This window comes from Oncorhynchus masou, chromosome 26 (genome assembly GCF_036934945.1).
Source record: "Oncorhynchus masou masou isolate Uvic2021 chromosome 26, UVic_Omas_1.1, whole genome shotgun sequence".
NCBI lineage: Eukaryota > Metazoa > Chordata > Actinopteri > Salmoniformes > Salmonidae > Oncorhynchus > Oncorhynchus masou.
The window spans coordinates 4,643,556-4,650,833 of record NC_088237.1 but is presented as its reverse complement, the minus strand read 5'-3'; the positions used below and the strand labels follow the sequence as shown (position 1 = coordinate 4,650,833).

The window sequence follows — 7,278 nt, the reverse complement described above, 5'->3', positions numbered from 1 at the left end:
TAGGGAGGTCATACAGGCACGTGGAGGCCACACACACTATTGAGCCTCATTTTGACTTGTTTTAAGGACATTACATCAACGTTGGATCAGCCTGTAGTGTGGTTTTCCACTTTAATTTTGAGAGTGACTCCAAATCCAGACCTCCATGGGTTGATAAATTTGATTTCCATTGATAATTTTTGTGTGATTTTGTTGTCAGCACATTCAACTATGTAAAGACAAAAGTATTTAATAAGAATATTTAATTCATTCAGATCTAGGATGTGTTATTTTAGTGTTCCCTCTATTTTTTTGATCAGTGTATATATATAAATTAAAGGTACTCAGCATTCTGCTTCCTCCTATAGGAAAACCTCGCTACTGTAGATATAATGTAATTTGACGTCATTGTATCTGTGGCCAATAACCTTGAGCCTACTTGGATGGGTACTTAGATTTTGCGGTGATGTAGTGTCCCCATGAGACAGAACACTGAGCCAATCACGTGCAACTGGAGAACATTCCCCAATCACGGCGCAACTGGAGAACATTACCAACCCCATCGCTCCGCATTTTCCGCTGGCTGCCCCACCACCACAAAAAGCACTGAACTAGGCTGAAACACCTGCATTTTGGAGCTGCCTTACTCAAGAAAGCAAAAAAGAGACCAAGTTTGTATGTGGCTATATTAAGTCAATTATTTTATTCACATTTTATTTAAAGCTGATATGTGACAGGTATTGATGTCAGAATAACATGCAAAACATGTTGGGCCTCCCTCAAAACAGGTGGAGCTCCGCCCCACCTGCCTGGGTTGACAGGTCACAGCTCGATGTGACCAGGTACCAGGATGTCACTGGAGGATGACTCCTTGTCCTCATCTGAACTGAGGTGTTGAATAAAAGGGACCCTCAGTCAGAAACTTTACAGGTCAGAAGCGACACTCTCGGTCAGAAGCGTTATTCTTAGTATAGAGCTCTTTATAAACCGGGTAGTTTGCATACTGGATGCTGATTGGCTGAAAATAGCATTTAGCCGTGTGTATACGGTCACCATGATATCATTGCGCCTTTTCACCTCGATAAAATGGCTACAGCAATAATAGTTCCACATGACGATGTAGAAAATAAACGTTAAAATGAATTTGAGAGAAACCGAAACGAATTGTGAAACAAACAAAAGTGGGCACTTACCCGCTTCACTGACTGGTGCGCCGAACAAAGGATACATTGTTAGTTTGTGAATACAACCAAAATGGAGCTGAAAGTCATTTTACGGGACTTTTATGGTTAAGTGAGAAACATGAATGGCGAAAAAGATGGGATTAGCAGCTAAACTGCCGCTGGACTTGAACCGACATATCAATGACCCCCTCTCAGTCTGGCATGGAGTATACAGGACACCGAAATCACAACGCGCAACAATGTGTCGTCTCTCAGCGTAATTAAAAAGTTGAGGAAGAGGGATGCGACAAAGCAGTGAATGGATACGTATGGTATGTAACTGTTAGTTAGCTATTTACATCATTCTAAATGTACCCTGACAATATAACCGGTTGTTTTGTAGTCCTAACTATTAGCTAACGTTGTTTTCCCCTGTGTTTCAAGGTACACATGTCAAGAGCCGATAGGAGTGAACACCCTCGTAACAATGCTGCCAAAACCCTGAAAAATAGCTGTCTCGTCACAGATGTACACAAACTACTACCTCCGTCATCCATTTACAGTAGCGTGGAGCCAACAAACATGGAACAATTTTTTAATTTGTGCACAATAAATGACAACATTCAGATCAATGTTAATAAATAATTGTCATGTGTTAGTCATTCTATTAAAGGGGCGCTAATGCTCGGTTTTTGCATACATTTAATGTAAGCTTGCCATCTTGCCTGTGGTTATGTTGCATAGCAACCAGTTTAGCGTTGATACTTTCGTCCGGACTACTTTTTCTGGCAGTATGTATTTATTAAAGCAACATTTTCAATATAGATGTGTAGTTTCTTGCCTTACTATGTTGGCAACCGGTTTATAAAAGCAATAAGGCACTTTGGGGGTTAGTGGTATATGGCCTATGTGCCACGGCTAAGGGCTGTATGCAGGCACTCCGCGTTGCGTCGTGGTAAAACAAACCGTAGCCTTGGTATATAAACCATATACCACACCCTCTTGGGCCTCATTGTTTAAATAGACGCTCGGCTCTATATCAAATCGCAAAGGGCTGACACTGGAGCCAGTTCCAAATTTTCAACCGTAAACAATCATAACATTTTGTTCATCGTTATAATTGGTCAGGGGAACATATCCATCGATCTAACTGTTGTATATAATGACCCTCGCTTGGTTAGCTGCCGAGACTCAATAGCGCCCACGTCATGTACCAGTACCACACGGCAGGTCTGGCATTGTAAATGGCCATTGTTTTTGTTCCTGAAGGGAATAAGCTAGAAAATAGTTAGCTAGCTACGTTACTTCAGCTGCATTGCATTGCAAATGTCGGCGGGAAGCGGTGAAAAATACAAACTTTGGACAACTATATGATTATCCAGAATTTATTAGAACACACAATGTTACATTCACTCCAGAGGAGTATCAAATGTAATAACATGTATATAAGGAAACTATGTCAATATGTTACTATTCCCTCTGCTAAAATGTACTGGAATGCAGCCCTCGGACAAGTGAACTGGAACAGTTTCGTTATCTGGTAAATATTGTACATCTAATAAGGTGAAAGAGGTATCATACAAACTCATTCATAGACCTTTATTATACACAGATTTAAAATAGCTATTGATAACAAATGTGTATTTTGTGATTGTGACCCAGAGACTCTTGACCATGTATTTTGGGACTGCTCTTATGTCAGAAGATTTTGGTGTGAGTTAGAAGATTTTATTTTAAAAGAAACAACTATTAATGTTAATTTGAAAGACGAGATATTGTGTTTTATTTTGAACCAAATGATATGGACCCTGATTTAACTTTCATTGTTAATTTGTTTATCTTTCATGGAAGATTCTTTGTCCATAAAATGAAGTGGGCAGAGAACAAACCCCTTTTCACATTATTTAAGATAGAATTGAAATATTATTTTGAAATTCTCAGTAAATGAAAAAACAAAAAAGCAATTACGCACCATAAAAGTATTTAACAAATTGAAAATTAATCTGGATATGTAATATCCCTGTCTGTTAGGTTTATGTACTCTTGTTTGTATATTTCTGTTTTTTGTTGTTGTATTTGTTGTGTTCATAATAAAAATAAAAATCACCACCGGCGATCGCTGGGCGATGACCAATCATATCGAGTGATTCCCATGACGAGTTGACGCTATGCGACCCAAGGCTGGAGACCGTCTTCAGCAAAGATGTCTGACAAAAATACTGGGACGGAGGCAAGTGTAAGTGATTACAACGTTATAACGAATCAGGCAAAACATGACAGGAATATGTTAGTTAATGTGGAGACAAACGATTACGCATATTTTGTTGTCATAAAGTTAATTTAGGAAAATCACGATTTAGCAAGCTAGCTGACTAGATAGCCAGCTAGCTTAATGGGTGTTGTGACATGAGTATAAAATTGTAATTCTGGTTGTTTAATGTTTTAGGGACTCCTGAAACAACCAGCAACCCAAGCTGTTGTGAAATAGTGGATGTGAAGAATCTAGCTAGCTAAAGCATTTACTGCAAATGTAAGGTACAATTTTGTGATCTTGCGTTGCTGATATTTGCCATGCAATGCTGATAGATGAAGTAACGTAGCTAGCTACTGTAACTATTTTCTTGCTCATTGTGCATTGGAGGATACAAATGCCTGTATGCCTATGGGTGTGGTGTGTAGCTAACGTTAGCTATGTAGCCGATCTGTGTATGGACCGTAAAACGTTTGGCATCAGAACCTAGTTATGAACCTCAGCTATCATAGCCAGTTGTATCGACTTCAAACCTGTCTGAATGGCATTAATGAAGCCTATGGATTGAGTAGAATATAATGTAACTTTGCGCCAAGGATGCAACTCGTATATACATGTAGTTATTACCAAGCATCCCCACATTGTAGCCTGTACATTTTATACATTCACTGATCATGTACTCTACTTTGGTAAATAAAGGTGCAGTTCAAGTGTGAATGAGATTATTTTTCAGTCATATCCAATACCAGGAGTATCAAATTCCAGTCTTTGATTGATTGATGCATGTATGTATTACAATTAAACACTTCAACAGTGTTTACCAATCTTGGTCCTGGGACGTCAATGGTTACACATTGTAACTGCAATAGAGACAAGAAATATGATTTAACTAGTTAAAGGCTGATTTGTAATTCATATATACAAAAATTTTGGGGCGGCAGGGTAGCCAAGTGTTGGACTAGTAACTGAAAGGTTGCAAGTTCGAATCTCCGAGCTGACGAGGTACAAATCTGTCGTTCTGCCCCTGAACAGGCAGTTAACCCACTGTTCCTAGGCCGTCATTGAAAATAAGAATTTGTTCTTAACTGACATGTCTAGTAAAATAAAGGTAAAATAAAAAAATGTAACTTAAAAAACAGTACACTACACTTCCTATGCGTCATGTAAATACTCTAAAACCGGTTCATCTCAATATCTAATTTCCTTCATCTGCATTGATCTGTGTTTTATGTACCCCAGTTTCTGTGTTGTGGTTTTGTTTGTATGTGTGTGTTTCAGGATGGCTTCCTGAAATTCCCCCAAGCAGCTGATTGGTCAGCCCCATTGATGATTGGAGCTGACCCCGCCCTCTTGTCAGAAACAGCTGTCTTCAATTACCGACTCCTTCTGAAGCTATATAAGCCAGTGTTCTGTTGCTCAGAAGAGCGATGATTAGTGTGTTCTGTGTTGATTGTTGTTATTAAGAGAGCTGAGGGTGATAGCATGTGTTGGTTTTCTTAGAAAGAGCTTATTGTTATATTGTGTGTTGGTTGTTGCTCAAATAGTTTGTGTATAGTATTTTGTAGCCGGTTCTGCAAAGGTATGTGTATGCCAAAAGGACTTATGATTAGTAATTATTCTGCTTTTGTTCCTAGGGGGGGGGAAGGCACCTAGGGAGTGCTTAGGCAAGAGGCCTGTGGGCATACATAACCTGTAGTATTCACTGTCTATGCACACTAGGTAAGGCCTGGGCGGACCACCCCTGTATTTTGGTTAGTGCACCAGGTGGTGCTGAGTTAGGTAAGTCGTGGGTAGGCAGGTAAGGTAGGAGCGGGGGCTTTGACATTTAGTGTCTTTGCTTTGTTTATGTCCAGCCCCGTTTCCCCAAATTTACCGTGTGAAGGAATCAATAAATTCCCTGTAAGCGGTACATTCTCTGCCTTTGTCATCTTTACTCGCACCTACAGTCCTATACCTCTTCCACACCACGGGGAGTTGAGTTGTAGCAGGGTGTTGCGTTCCCTCTTCTTAGAGGCATATGTAACATAATGGGGGCTCATCCGGGATAATTTCTTTAAACCCACCGGACCCTGCTGCTCTGAGCTCTCTGTGGTTAGTGATTGAGGTGGGATGGTAGATTGTGAGTTTGGATGACTTGTATAGTTTGTGTGTTCAGTAGACTGCAGTGTACAAAATGGCTGCCTCGGCCATCTCCAAATTTATTGAAGCGCCATCTGTTGATCGTTTGGTGGGGTTGCGGAAAGTAGACCTTGTCGCTATAGCTGACAATTATGGACTCTTCGTCCCTGCGAAAGCCCTAAAGGCTGAGCTTTTGGTGCTAGTCAGGGAGGGTTTAGTGAGATAATGAATTCTCCCGTTGAAAGATGAGGGAGGCTTCAGGAGAGGAGACTGATAGACCTTCCGATGCCAAGTCGGAGGACAGGGCGGAGGAAGGAGTTGCTCGTACCCCCTTTACATTGCCCCGATTTGACCCTTTATCTTCTGCTTCGGGTCGTTCAGACAGGACCGCTAGGCTGAAGGTGAGGCTGGCCCATTTAGAAATGGAGCAAAAAAGATAGACGGATGCAGTTTAATCTAGAAATGAGGAAAATGGAAATCGACAAGGCGGTTAGGATCTGACAACTGGAGCTAGACACTGGCTCCAGTGCGACTCCACAACCTGCTCATCAAGCCCACCTCGGTGTGAGTAAAAATATAGCTTTCCATCCATTCCGGGAGTTGATTCCTATTTCTCTGCGTTTGAGCGAGCTGCATTGGCCACTTGAGGTTTGGCCGCTCCTGTTGTAATGTAAATTGTCTGGGAAAGTCCAGGAGGTAGTAGCTACTCTCTCCCTGGAAGACAGTTTAAACTACAATCCAGTTAAAACTACCGTGTTTTGGGCTTATGAGTTGGTGCCTGAAGCTTATAGGCAGTGCTTCAGGAACCACAAAAAAACCTCACGGTATGTTTGTTGAGTTTGCAAGGGACAGAGTCTCTGTTTAATTGCTGGTGTTCAGCCAGCAAAACTAACACCTCTGCTGATTTTTGGGAGTTGATGCTGTTCACCGACAACCTAGAGGGAGAAGGGGTAGAGAGAGATGAAGTGAAGGAGACTGTTCTTGAGAAATAAAGGTAGTTAAAGAGAAAGTTAAACAGGAATGTGAGTATTTTTTTTGCGGAAAACATGCACAGACACACGAGGACAAACAATATAGCGTAGTTATAGAAATAATGAAGTGTCTTACTATTCTCCATAGTTGACCCTCTTGCATATTCTTTGAAGGTGGAAGGAGCCACAGTTATACACCTGAACCTGCACAACACAACACAATCCATCAATCAGATTGATACATGAGTGTGTGGGTTATAGGTTGTCTAATTGTTCTACAATTATTCAACATGGGTGAATCTTAAGAGCCTGTTTTGTTTTTGGACAGACATCACATCCTTACCTAAACAGCACCCTCACCTGAGAAGTAGAAATTAAAGGGAGAGAAACTGGGAATTGAATAACTGCAGTTGACATAGCTAAGTAAATGGAAGAGTCAAATCAAATGGTATTAGTCACATGAGCCAAATACAACAGGTATTACCTTAGTGAAATGCTTGCATATATGCCCTTAACCTTTAAGTTTAAAGTAAAAAAATAGAACATAAAAGTAACATTTAAATAGCAGCAGTAAAAAAATTTATTTTACTAGGCAAGTCAGTTAAGAACAACTTATTTTCAATGATGGCCTAGGAACAGTGGGTTAACTGCCAGTTCAGGGGCAGAACGACAGATTTGTACCTTGTCAGCTTGGGGATTTGAACTTGCAACCTTTCGGTTACTAGTCCAATGCTCTAACCACTAGGCTACCCTGCTGCCCCAAAATAACACTAGCGAGACTATATACAGGGGGTAC

At 40.7% G+C, this 7,278-nt stretch overlaps 1 long non-coding RNA gene across 2 annotated transcripts; it reads left to right on the top strand.

Moving 5' to 3' along the window:
* Window positions 1-821: 821 nt before the first annotated feature.
* LOC135514666 (uncharacterized) lies at window positions 822-6,526 on the top strand. Of its 2 annotated transcripts, XR_010451713.1 has the most exons (4): window positions 822-1,474; window positions 1,587-3,378; window positions 3,589-3,672; window positions 4,672-6,526. It is a non-coding gene; the product is annotated as an uncharacterized LOC135514666 (long non-coding RNA). The 2 variants fall into 2 exon arrangements; XR_010451712.1 differs by having other exon boundaries at window positions 3,589-6,526.
* Window positions 6,527-7,278: the final 752 nt, after the last annotated feature.